The sequence below is a fragment of the Miscanthus floridulus genome, chromosome 9, assembly GCF_019320115.1.
Source record: "Miscanthus floridulus cultivar M001 chromosome 9, ASM1932011v1, whole genome shotgun sequence".
Lineage (NCBI taxonomy): Eukaryota > Viridiplantae > Streptophyta > Magnoliopsida > Poales > Poaceae > Miscanthus > Miscanthus floridulus.
In genome coordinates, this window is record NC_089588.1 from 32,825,154 (window position 1) to 32,838,801 (window position 13,648).

The 13,648-nt window shown below is 45.4% G+C and overlaps 3 pseudogenes; 2 read left to right on the forward strand and 1 right to left on the reverse strand.

Moving 5' to 3' along the window:
* Window positions 1-3,752: 3,752 nt before the first annotated feature.
* LOC136479615 (disease resistance protein RPM1-like) lies at window positions 3,753-6,308 on the reverse strand (annotated as a pseudogene).
* A 1,575-nt stretch (window positions 6,309-7,883) lies between these two features.
* LOC136479616 (protein ALP1-like) lies at window positions 7,884-9,223 on the forward strand (annotated as a pseudogene).
* Window positions 9,224-11,894: 2,671 nt separating this feature from the next.
* The window catches only part of LOC136481686 (G-type lectin S-receptor-like serine/threonine-protein kinase SD2-5), a 51,816-nt pseudogene continuing 50,062 nt past the window's right edge, over window positions 11,895-13,648 (forward strand).

The following is a 13,648-nucleotide window of genomic DNA, read 5'->3' on the forward strand; positions in this document are numbered from 1 at the left end:
TGAAAACCAATCAATCACCGTGAGAATGCCAATCACAATAGACACAAGATTTTCTCCTGAGGTTCACGTGCTTACTGGCACGCTAGTCCCCATTGTGTCGACCAACACTTGGTGGTTTGGCGGCTAATAGGTGTTTCACAAACCTAGCCCAACACTTGGGCGCCACAAGAACCTACCCACAAGTGAGGTAACTTAATGACACGAGCAATCCACAACTCATGCCAATGCGCCTCCACTACTCCAAGCCATCTAGGTGGCGGCAACCACCAAGAGTAACAAGAAATCCACAGCCACAACGATCTCCAAGTGCCACTAGATGCAATCACTCAAGCAAATGCACTAGGAATCACTCCCAATCTAACTATGATGATGAATCAATGATGGAGATGAGTGGGAGGAGTTTGCTTAGACTCACAAGGATGTATCAGAGGTGAAAAATGTCAAAGAGAGTGAACCCAAAGCGCCCAAGTTCTATTTATAGAGGCCCCAAGCTCAAAGAGCTGTTGGTGCCTCGGGCAGTCGACCGGACCTAGTGACCAGACCCAGCCAGAGTCTAGTCCTGGTGAGTCAGGTCCTACAACTGCCCAACCAGAACAAGCCATGTCAGCACCAATTTGAATCCTACCATTGCCACCCACGTGCACAGATGACCGAACCCATAGCTTGACTGACCGGACCTAGTGCCACCCAAAGTCCGGTCACTTCCAGAGAGCTCCCAGAGCACTAAAACATGACCGAACCCAATCTAGTCCTGATGACCGGACTCGTAGGACACCAGAGTCTGGTCACGTCGAAATTCACATGGAGAGGTTCTGGGGCGTTCGGACCGAGTCTGGTTTCCCCCGATCAGACCCAGATGCAGGGTCCAGTTTTCCTCGTGCTGCCACATCGCCTTTTGCTCACTGTGCTTGCCTCAGTGTCGACCTCATCCACTAGTCAGACTCAGCGGACAAGGTTTGGTCCTACCATGTGCCTAGGTCCAGTTATTACCAGGCCTTCTCGGTCGCGGTCACTGCACTGACCGGACTCAGCTCCCCTGGGTCTGATCACTTCGACACCATGGTCCGGTCAGAGAGTTTCTTCTTCTTCTTTTCTATCTCCTCAACCACTTCACCTTGCTTCTAAGTTGCTAACAACAAAGTGTAGAACTTGTGTGCTCATGTGTTAGTATTTTTCAAAGCATTTTTAAGGGTCAAAAGTTAGCACACTAGGTCCCTAAATGCATATGCAAGAATCATGTCACCTAGTGGCACTCGATAACCGCTTAGCCAAAGATTTACTCTCTTTATAGTATGGCTATCGATTCTAAATGCACTTATACCCTCTATGGTGTCTCAAGTGCCAAAACACAAACCTATTTGATACCTTTGCCTTAATCTCCTTGGTTTTTGTTTTTCTCTTTCTTCTTTTCTAAGTTAGAGCTTGATCATCATCATTTCATGTCCACCTCCATCTCCATGGACCTCACCTTGCTCCATCACTTGGATTAGACCACCTTGTATAATTCACACACTTAGATCAAAGGTTAGTCCTAGGGTTTCATCAATTATCCAAAACCAAACTAGGGCTTTCACCCGGCCCCTCCCTTGTGAGGCTCCAAGGGCCCCCATGCTCCTAGTGCCGCTGCCGCGCCCATGCTCGTTAGCCTGCACCAACAGGCCGCCCCACGTGAGCTCGCCATCCGTAGCCACATCTTGCCTCGTGCAAGCTCAGCATTTGTAGACGCATCGCCCCATGTGAGCTCGCTAGGAGGTCAGCCAAGCAGCTCACCTTGGTCACCGCCACAAGTCGCTCGCGCTCGGTGCTCTGCCGCCTCGGATGCTCGCCGTACAACCGCCCTACCCACACGCCGGATTAGCTGCCTACGCTCTTGCCGTGTGCCACTCTATAGATGGCTCATTCATGCACACTACCCACATTTGCCCCTACTCGGCCATGACGGAAGAACAAGAAGAAGAAAGGGGACGCGCTCGTCCCCTCTTTTTCAATGGAGGGGGATATCCTTGATTTACTAGTATGTTTCGAGAATATTTCTATAAGGGATGAACCCTATCCTTATTGTCCCCAAACCAAACACCACAAACAAAATAGATCGATCGATCCTATCCCACATCATCCTCAACACCCTAAGCTAGCTATGAGCATGTTCGGTTGAGACCGGGAACAGCTGCATTTTGAGTCCAACCCCCAGGATTAGCCGGACGTGGGAACTTCCTCAACAAGGGTGATGAAACATGTGTTCGTTTAAGGCCCGCACATATTCTTCTAGTCCAGATAGCGGCAAGCTAATCTCCACACATGGAAGTGTTGATTGAATCTAGTGAGATGAACATGCAAGATCACATTCGACACTAGATGCACACCATTTGTTAATGTAGCCAAGCCTACGTCTTGGGACATGACTACGGGCACTCTATCCCAATACCAGCAACACCGGGCACTCCAGGGTCCCAACAACATGCCGCCGCCTTCCTACGAGCCTCAAGCCTATCGCTATATCATCATGGTTACAACAACCCTCCACTAATATTTATGAGAAGACCGTGTTAGAGAGTTCGACTTCAACTCTACAAACCCATACATTAATATTCGATACATATCTAACAATTTTGAATTTTTACAAATTGATTTTGATCTCAAACTTTGAGGCATCGTACATTTATATCTATAGATTATAGTTTTATTTTTTTTAAACACCTAAATATGTTTTTAGAGGGTTTTCATGATCCACTTATTAAATTTGGTTTACACTGAATATTTTTCTCGTACTTATTCGTACATTGGATCTCCCACGGTTATGCAAGTAGGTATACTAGTACTGGTATGATGTTGGCGCCCATTGCCTCAGTGTTTCATATCCAAGACGTGTTACATGCATTTAAGAAATGTTTTAGGCATAATATAGCTAGAAACGAAGTCATATACTCCCGCTGCAAATTAAAAAGAACATACAAATTGCCAAATTCTGAACAATGGTGCAGCCTAAACCTACGTATTCAGCCCTTAATTTATACTACAATGTATCTTTATGACAATTAAAATGATAATGTCATAGGAGTAGCCTTTTAGGCTAATCACACCCATTATATTCCATTCACCTGATCAAATCATTCGTAAACAAATTGCTGGTTGAAACTTAAAAGTTTTGGATCCATACATCAGAAAGCACCACCAAATAAAAAGGTTAAGTTCTGCAAAACGAGAAGCAAAGACTCTGTCAAGCTTGTTACAGACCTGGGAGATGCCTTACCCATAAAGGTCATCAGGCCAATCCATTCCGACCAGACAGACTAAAAGAAAATCCAAAGCAAGCACTCTCTAGTCTCTGCGCCAGGCACAATTTTTTATTTTTAGATATACACCACAAATAACATGAGGGAGCAAACAAAGTCACAACAGTGCTTGGGCTTAATTCGCAAACTGATTTAGTAAATTCGTAATGACACTCTATTTTGTAATCTGCACCCATGCAGAATTCAGGCATTTCACTTGCTGATGGGCTGATGTCCTGTGCATCCGCCGTCCCTGCAGGCTCATTACATGTTCACTAATCGCTGAACTGAACCACCAAAGGTCCAAAGCAGAACAACAAAGCCAGCAGCAGCAGCCTGAGGAAATGTAACGAACGTGGCATTTTAAGAGGAATGGCAGTGCGTTCTGGCCGGTCCAATAAACAAGAAGCAGCGTAAAACGCATACCTTTGACTTGTACGTGAACTCCTGAAATAGTCTATAGTAGCTAGGATCAAGCCTTCAGCCAGCGAATGCATTCCCTTCTCTGGTTACAATTCTTCGGAAAAAGTTTTCCCCAGTTGCACTAAAATCAACCATTCTAATGTGGCTAATCTTCGTTAGCTCTTCCCTGCATTCATTTACTTCACCTTCCTGCCTAAGGATCTTTATAAGCTCATCAGAAGCATGTTCCAAATACAATTCATCAAGCGTCCTAAGGTACTCAATGCCACGAGGGAGCTGCTTCAGTTCTGGGCACCCTGAAAACCACAGCTTAACAAGACTTCCCAGTGCATCTTCTTCTATTTCTACCTGGCTGAGTTGCGGAGGTCCGCATATATATAGTTCTTTTAGTCTAGGAAATGACTACGCAGCACCATGAGGTTAGGAAACGAGTTCTCATCAAGTTTGTAGAAAATCAGAGATAAATGAGTGAGGTAGTTAAGGTGCAACCAGGAAGAGAAAATCTCAGGCATCCGTTTCTTCTCGAGCTGCCCATTCAGTCCGAGTTTAGAAAGAGTTTCTGGTAAACTAAGTTGTTCCAATGGCAACGCCTCATTTTCGTTTGACATAGTAATTGACAAGATTGCCCATGTTCATGATAGCACTACCCAGGACTAACGAGTCCTCACTTGTCACATCGTCAACTGCAAACGTTCGTAAATCCGTCAGAGCTGCAACATCACGTAGGCCTTGTTCCCTTAGGAATCTGGATGGATTTGGAGGAATTTGTGAGAAGAAAACACCATTCCGGATGAAAAAAGAAATGGATCAAACCGGGTTTAAAGGCACGCGAACGGGGCGCAGAGTCTCTGAGGTAGCTTTAACATTTCGTAGAGCATGCAGTCCTGTCAGATTCTTCATTATGCCCCTAGGCACCTTTACTCCACGGTAACCGCCAGAAAGATCCCTCATTGACCCTCACAGATGCATATAGGTACCTAAGCTTCTTCAGTTTTGCTACATCCTTTGGTAAAGATAGTAGACAAGTCTTTGCTGCATCCAGTACTTCTAAGTTTTGTAATCTTCCGATGGTCTCTGGTAGAGTCTCAATTCCAGTATTCCGGATACCCGAGAAACGCACATTAAACAAGCTGAAGACCTCATTAGGGAGCATCTTTATTTTAGTACCTTGCAGATCCAATATTGACAGCAATGTTGAGGATATAAGGATAGACCTTAGCAATTCAATATCGACAGTACCTGTAGAAACATACAGCCTGTTCGTTTCGGCTTATTCGCTCGTATCTGACTTATAATCCACAGCTTAAATAGTATTTTTCTCTCACACCAAACCAGCCAGCAGTACTTTCAGCCATGGCTTATAAGCCAATTCAGCTGAAACGATCAGGCTGATAGACTACACGGAGATGTGTCGCACCAGATTGATTCAATGGTACAATATTGGTGTTGTTAATTGACAGTCTACGTGTTCCATGTATCGTGAATGTCACATGGCCCTCATAAACTTTACCAAAGCATTCTTTTGCTGCTTTGTCAAGGGCAAGATGCCAGATAACATCATGCATTCGGCAACTCTTCAGTCGTCCAAACTCATTCTTCTTCACAACTTGTACTAAGCTTCGATTTACAAGATCATTCAAGTATCCCTCTGCCACTTGTTCTAGTGTTTTGTTCTCCTTTTCCTTGATGAATCCAGAAGTAATCCAGTGCCCTTTTCCTTGATGAAACATCCTCGATGTGAGAACAAACCGGCTGGTATAGTTAGTTGGAAAGACTTCCATGATATTGTTAATCCATACGTCCTTTTCCCAAACATCATCTAGAACCAAGATATATCTTTTACCTTCAAGATGTTTCCGGATGATCTCAACTAAGCCTCTAATTTCCATGTTAGGAGCATCAGTTATGATGCCAAACTCTCTTGCAGTCCTCTTTAGAAGGTCTTCAACTTGGTAACTCTGTGACACAGTTACCCAGGCTGCAGCATCAAAATCTAGTTTCACAATATTGTAGACATGCTCAACCAAAGTAGTTTTACCTACACCACCCATTCCCCAAACTGTGGCTATTTTGTTGTTCTTTTCCAGATCATCTACTAGCCACTGTTTGAGCTTGGTTGCATTATCTTCAATACCCACTAGATCATCTTCCCTTGCAAAACACAAATTTTGATGGGTTGATCTGGTATGATGATCACTGCTTCCAGCCCGCATCGTCTTTAAGCTGGGCATTGATATCACAGAGCTTGTGAGCTAGACGGTGCCAAACCTCGAGATGCTTGATCCTCTTCTTGATCTTTGCTGCAAATCTTCCATGCTTGCCATCCTCAAGCTTGGACATGAACTCGTCGATGACATCCTCGATCTGGAAAGATAATTCCCCGATCTTGTCGACGAAGATGCCATTGATCTTGTCAGTATCCTTGAACTTCTCTGACTAATGCATGTAGGCACTCATGCTCTCCAGCTCCTCCTTGGCTTTTCGGATCTCGCCAAAGAGACCCTTGAGAGCAGTAGCTTCCTTGCAAAGCAGGGATGCACCATAGGCTGCTGCTTCTTTCGCCGAGGCTGCACCTAGCTTGCCAATCAGCACTCGAGCAACAGCCTCCGCCATGGTGGTTGTGTGCTCTTGCTATGCTAGAGGACAACGAGTTATTAGGAGATACAAGTGTAGTTGCATAACTGCAGGCTGCAGCCAAAAGCCCATAACAGAGTTCAGGAATCAACACGATCTTCAAATTAAGATAATCAGTGTGAACGGCCAAACCAACAATAATGTTGCAGACTTGGAATGATGAAATCTTGCTAAGGATTACCTCAATAGGCGAACAAAACAAGCAGTGTTGCAGATCGGGGCTTTGTTTCAGGTCACGGTCAGCTTCCTTCGACACGGGCCAGATCGAGCCCGGAGGAGTTACATCTGGTGGCGAGAAACAGCGCTGCACTGCTCTGAGGTTTAATGGAAGGTAAGAAACCGGGAAAGAAAGAAAGAAAGAAGTTAGAGTGTGCTTGTTCGATTAAAAAGTAGAATGTGGATGTTCGTGGGTATGAAATTATGATGCAAGGACGCATTTGTGGAGGGAGGTAGAATGGCGTTGTGGGCAGGGGAAGAGTGTGTAGGAGCGCATATCACCTTCTGCCAAGCATATGGAGATAGAAGCCTGCCAAGCAGAGCGCGGAGGACGCCAAGGCATCGTGTTGCCCGTGCGGTAGCCGGCGATCTCTTGGAGTCCGGCGAGGCGATCTCGTGAGCCGCCAAGCCCGGACACTAGTGCGGCGTCAGAACTCAGAACTCTGGCGAGCTGGTGACCTGGTGTGTGGGGAAAGGACACAGTGCGCTCCAGCTGGTCATAGACTCGTAGGGCGTGATTGGTTGCCCGAACCGGACCGTTATTTGGCCTATCCGGCATCCTTTCGTGCATTCGCCTGTGTTTGGTTGTCCTACTCGCATCTTTCTCCTGCTTCCTCCCGTGCAGATTCGCTCGTCCATCCCGGGCGGCGCCGTCTTCTCGATCCCCACTTCCCTCTCGGTGCAGGCTCGCTCAGTGCTTGGCGGGAACCTTCGCGCCGAGCGCGGGAGATGAGGCCGTCCGGGTCATAAAGCGCACGCGCGGGTCTCGGCTAGGGTTACCGTCCTCACTCTTCGCCTCTCCTTCCGCCATAGCTCCGGTGCGAACTCCCGTCTTGCTCCCCCTTGACCTCATTAGCCCTACCGAGGCGACCCTCGCCGGCGGATTTCTCTTGGCCCTCCGGCGCTTGGACGGTATATATGCCACCTGCGCTCTTCCCTTTCTCTTTCTTCAGTGTCGATTTTGTTGATTTGTTGGTGGTTTTTGCTTGAAATGCCAAGAAATCAGGGTTCTTGGTTTGACATCCTCAGATCTGTACGATGCTATACCTGATTTACCTGTTCCTAGCTCAGATCTATACATGATGCTTCGTATTTGGTTTATACCTCATGTTTTGTATAGATCTTATACATGCTGATGCCTATTTTGTTGTACAAACTGAGCAAAGTGCCTAGAGGTCAATGATGTGGATTGTGTAACAGTATACGCTGGAGGAGCACCCTTTGGTGTGGCAGCCGCGTCTTTCATAGTTCATTTTGTCTAATTTTTTGCTTGCTAAGCAGTACACACCCATGTTGCATGCTCCCTTTCTAATGTTGCCCTCCATCTTGTTGGTAGACATGGCATTTGAAGCTAGGCGAAGGGCTGCTGCTGCTTTGGTTGTTGCAGTGGCTGCTTGGTTTTTCATGTGGTTTAGGAGGAGAGTTGAAGATTTGCACTCAGTCACCTATGGTCCCTTGGCTGAGAGGGACAAACAGAGGATGAACAACCTTAGATACATCTATGAATCTGATGATGTGCACTGTGTCAACCTTCTTAGAATGAGGAGGGCCTCTTTTTTCCAACTTTGTGACCTTTTCCGTAGTAGAGAGCTTGTCACTAACAACATACATGCATCTGTTAAAGAACAAGTAGCCATGTTCTTGCATGTTGTTGGTCACAATGAGAGGTTTAGGGTGGTTGACCTTACTTTCAGGAGGTCCACAGAGACAATTAGTAGGTTCTTTCAGAAGGTGTTATATGCGGTAGGAGAGCTGAGGAATGAATTGATTGTCCCTCCCGCTATCAATGTCCATTCTAAGATCCTTGGGAGCAGAAGGTGGTACCCCTATTTCAAGGTTAGTATCCATAACTTGTCATACATAGGTCTCATGCATATCAGTTTGGTGTCAATGTTCACTTGCACTTATGCTTTTTCCAATTTGGACTGCATAGGAGCAATTGATGGTACTCATGTATTAGCTAGAGTGCCTGTGAAGATGCAAGCTGCGTTTAGAGGCAGGAAGCACACCATCACACAAAATGTGTTGGCAGCCGTGGACTTTGACCTCAGATTCACCTATGTGCTTACTGGTTGGGAGGGATCTGCACTTGATGCTCTTATCTTGTCTGATGCTCTTGAAAGAGATGATGGCCTTAGAGTGCCACCAGGTATCATCCAAACAAAAAAAACCTTTGACACTTTGCTTAATCCTAAATGAAACTACTAAAACATATTCCTATCTGCTAATTTTTAGGCAAATTCTATCTTGTCGATGCTGGCTATGCAGTGAGGCCTGGTTTCTTGCCACCATTTCGTGCCACAAGGTACCATTTGAGGGAGTTTGGTTCAAACCGACCTCAAAATCAAAGAGAGCTTTTTAATCTAAGGCATTCGTCTCTTAGAGTAACAGTTGAGAGGGCTTTTGGGGCTCTAAAGAATAGATTCAGGATATTGGACAACAAACCTTTCCACCCATACAAGACCCAAGTTAAGCTTGTTCTTGCCTGTTGTATTCTTCACAATTGGATCCTTAGGCATGGGCAGGACGAGCATGTGCCTGCTGAATCCACATGGACACCTAACATCAATGACAATGCCTCACAACCAGACCATGTCCCTGACAATGGTACCTAGGCACAACAGAGGGAGGCATGGGCTGCACAGATGTGGCAAAACAGGGGGAATTCTAGGATGTAGTGGCATGGTGTGTGTACTGTTTAGTAGCATTAGAGAAACTTGTATTTTAACTGAGACCTATGGCACTTTGCAATGATGTAGTACCTATTTCTTTTCTGCCTATTTGATCTGTTGAACTTGTATTCATACAATGCAATTTGTTTTCCTTACATACTGGTTGTTTAATGTTATGGTGGTTGAGGATAGGAAATGGACAATATGCCTGACCAGGTTGTTAACATTAGTGGTGAGGACAATGTGGTGGAACAGGGTGGGGTAGTTGCTGCTGATGATGGCAACCAAGCAGCCCCTCGGCCCAATGACCCTATGCACTAGAGTCTTATCCAGTGTAGGCTCATGCTTAGGAGGTTCCATGATTTGGTTAGGCAGGGGGTCAAAACTAAGAAAGGGTTCAAGGAGGTACATGTTAGGTAGGTTGCACCTGAGAAAGTGGAGGCAAAGGTGGGTTATTATTCTATTTTTATGTTTGTTTGTTACCATTGCTGTGTGTTGCCTTCTGTGTTTCTTATGCTCCAAGCTCAAGGTCAACCGATGAAGAACTGTTATCTGAGGCCAATATGTTAACCACTGTCTGTTCATACATGGGGTGGCTTTCCCTCTGTTATCTGAGCTCATCTTTTAAATTGTTAAACGTGGGAAGAACTGCCTCTTACCATTGCTATTGTATTATTTTGTAATATCTCTTATGCTCCAAGGTCATAGTTGATGATGATACAAATTGATCTGAGGCAATGTTTGTGTTCACATGCTTGTTCTAATAAAAATGGTGGTAACCTCACTAAAGTGATACATGGGTGCTCACACCTTGTGCAATGCGCCAAACCAAACACAACTAGCAGTACCAGCTCATTCCTCAAATTGGTGTAAGCTGGCAACCAAACAAACTGACTGTCATCTAGTACCAATCCCAAAGTTGCAACCAAACACACCTAGATGAATGGTTTCAACCTGCATCACACCACTAGGACTAGTCCTCCATCCTGGATACCCTACCCCGAAGCAACCAATCACGCCCGTAGTAAAGGATGGAAAGCATTCACGCAAGACTCCTCGGGCAATTATTGTAACGATAATGATAGGCTCAGGGTGTCTGTCCGCACGAACGCTTCACTTACTAGGCCTACAGACGACTCAGGCAACCAGTCTCTAAATACCTCATGAGCCCAGGCAACCGTCCGGACCGAGCATGGTAGAGTCCGGAGCATCCGCGATGTCTCCTGCTGCTCAGCCCACGCCACGTGTCACAGGGTGTCCAACCGGATCGAGGGTCGATGGTCTGGATCACCCTAGACAGCAGAGTCCGGATCAAGTGTCATGTGATAGAACCGACCAATTTATAAAAGTACAAGTACAATAGCAACCACCAAAACGATCACACTGTCATACTTGAGTCCATATAAACTCGGTAGTCCATCAAGTACCACGAAAAGGTCTCGATTCATCGCCAACATACAACCAAGATCATACATGATTCAACATACATGCCACATATTACATAAAGTTCACAATTACCTCTCCATACATCAGAGTACAATTAAAGTTATTACAAACCAAGTTCAAATAAAGTAGTAGCGGAAGCAAATATAGTTTGAAACGAACATCTCACACCATCGTTCAAATACTTTGTCAGTTTACGATCACAACCCACAAAAGCATCATAGAGGTGTTAATGAGAAGCGCCTTGCCTAGGGCCTACTCCTCGTCCACGGTGGGACAGAAGCAGTTCTTACAATATTCATGATAGACTGTATTATATGCAACAAGTGGGGAAATAAACCCTGAGCACAAGAAGATACTCAGCTAGACTTACTCGTCATAAACCAAAAATAATGTGACTCCAAAGATCATGCAAGGCTTTATAAGTGGAGCTAACTTGACAATATTTTGCATAAAAAACCACTAGTTCAACTATACATTTTATAATTCAGGTATCAAGTTAATTATAGCTATTCACCTCTAGATTAACAACTAACCTATGCCAAACATGTGATATATTATTATGTAGCATCACAATAATAACCATAGCTGGCGTAGCATTCCCATGTCCAATATAACAATCAAATTCCATAGTCCAGTTACTAAGATGCCGAGACTAGTCGAGTTTCTCACTATCCGAGAGAGACGGTGATTCAAATCGGTTGCAACTAGCTGAGCAGTTATTCCTAACATAAACCCACACTTTATTCCTAATACAATTATGTGGTTTATTCACCCTGTGTGGACCTCAAAGAGCTCTAGTATTGAACTTCTGAAAGATTGGATCTGAAGAAATGGCACCATCACACAGACACACCAAAAATGGGAGCGACGAATAGTAGCACTTGGACTCACCACCTCCTGCCTGTCCTCGTCGTCGCCACCAGCAGCAGCCATACCACCAACATCAACATCACCAACCGATGCTTCAATGTGCGGATGTGCCCCGACGCCTATAGCTACTCTCTAGATCAAGGTCCGATCATGTATAGGAACAGACTACCAGATCCTCTTCTGTCCCCCAGTCGATCTTATATCATTGTCTTCACCGCTAGCTCCACCTCCACCTATTGCAAAATCCAAGAAAGGATGCATACTGGGTTTAATTCTAGGTGGTTCATTAGGTGGTTTCATTTTTGTCGCCTCCTTCATCATGTTCATCTTGCATAGACGACAAATGCAGCGACGCCAAGAGATGCAGAGAGAGGAGGAAGCAGAGTTTGGGAGGCTACCAGGGATGCCTAGAAGGTTCACATTTCAGCAGCTCCAAGAAGCAACTGATCAATTCAGAGAGAAGTTCAAGGAAGGAGGATTCGAGTCAGTTTTCAAAGGACATTTTGGTGAGGAAGCAATCGCGGCGAAACGGTTGGATCGAACTAGTCAAGGAAAGAGGGAATTTTTGGCAGGGGTTCAGACCATCAGCATTATTCACCATATCAATCTGGTGAGGGTAATTGGTTTTTATGCAGAGAAATCACATAGGCTCTTGGTTTATGAATACATGCCCAAAGGATCCTTGGACCAGTGTATCTTTCACCGACACGGCAATGACAACAGTCCTTGCCTGGATTGGAAAATTGAAGGACCAAAAACTACGACCAGAGAGGGGTGAATGGAAGCCTCAAATTTCTTTTAAAATATTCAGCCACCGTCCGAAAATCACCTCCAAAAAACAAAACACAATAACTGTGATGCCCTTGACCCAACCACAGTGGGACACCACTACAAACACGAACCACTCCCGAATCAAAGGATAGAAAATGAGATACCCAACTCCTATAGAGAAGAAGCGAGTTCCTGAATCTAAAATACCCAAGCCAATGGGTGACAAAAGTACCTAGATAGGTTCCTTGGATTGAGGGAAAGACAACGCAAAAGATGAAACTTGAATCGGAGCTCAAATGCGGAAGAAATGAACACAATAAGAAAACAGGCCAGAATTTCCACGGGGCTGCACCGGAAATTCTGGGAGAGAGAGAAAAACTAAGAGAGAGGGAGAGAGGAAAGAACCGCAGCACCAACAGAAGAGGAGAGAGAGTGGACGCTGCCAGCCTGCCTAGCGGGCACTGCCTGACTGCAGCATGTGCTACCTAGGCGAGCACCGCACAGGCGCTAGGAGGGCTCAGCCCTGCTCTACTCGGGTGCCAAGAGAACCGAACACCTGAGCACCAAACAGAGAAACGGAAAGGGGTGCGAGCGGCAAAGAGACCACCGCGCTGCTTAGCTGAGCAAGCTCGGCGCTTGAGCGCCGGCTCTGGTAGCGCTGCTGCACGGCCCCATGTGTCTGCGCCACCAATGCAACGAACAGAAGCCACGTCGCATGAACAGAAAAGAAAGAGAGGGAGACCGACACCCAGAATAGAAAAGGGGCGGCCAAAAATTGACCAAAACTTGATCAAAACCCGCATGAATCATTCCCAAAACTTGCCCAGACAATCACCACGGAGTAGGTAAGCTATTCCCAGGAAATCATCGCTCAAATCAAACTCTACCTCCGTGAATTTCAGATCGCGTGCAAGAACTCGAAAAATCCCCAAAATCCGAAATCAGTTCGATTCATCGTGCTCGTGTTGATTCAATCAAATTCATTAATAGGAAGCATCAACACATGTCATAACACGAATCAAACCAAAAGAAACAAACCGAAACAAATCGACGAATCAAAGTAAGAACGAGGGAGAGGAAAAACGAAGAACACAGAGCTACGAAAATAAAATCACAGACACAAAATCTTGAATCCCAGAGGGCACGAGGAGGTTAGGACCTCCATTCCCAACTCAAAAAATCTTAGCTTACAAAGACATGAATTTGTTTCTGTGGACCGCAAGAACAAACCCTAGGAGAGGGGGAAAATTATAAGGAAGAAATGAAAATGCTCTAAGAGGTAAGGATGGTTGGATCATCCCCTCCCTTATTTATAGGGCTATTAAACATGACCAACTTGCCTCT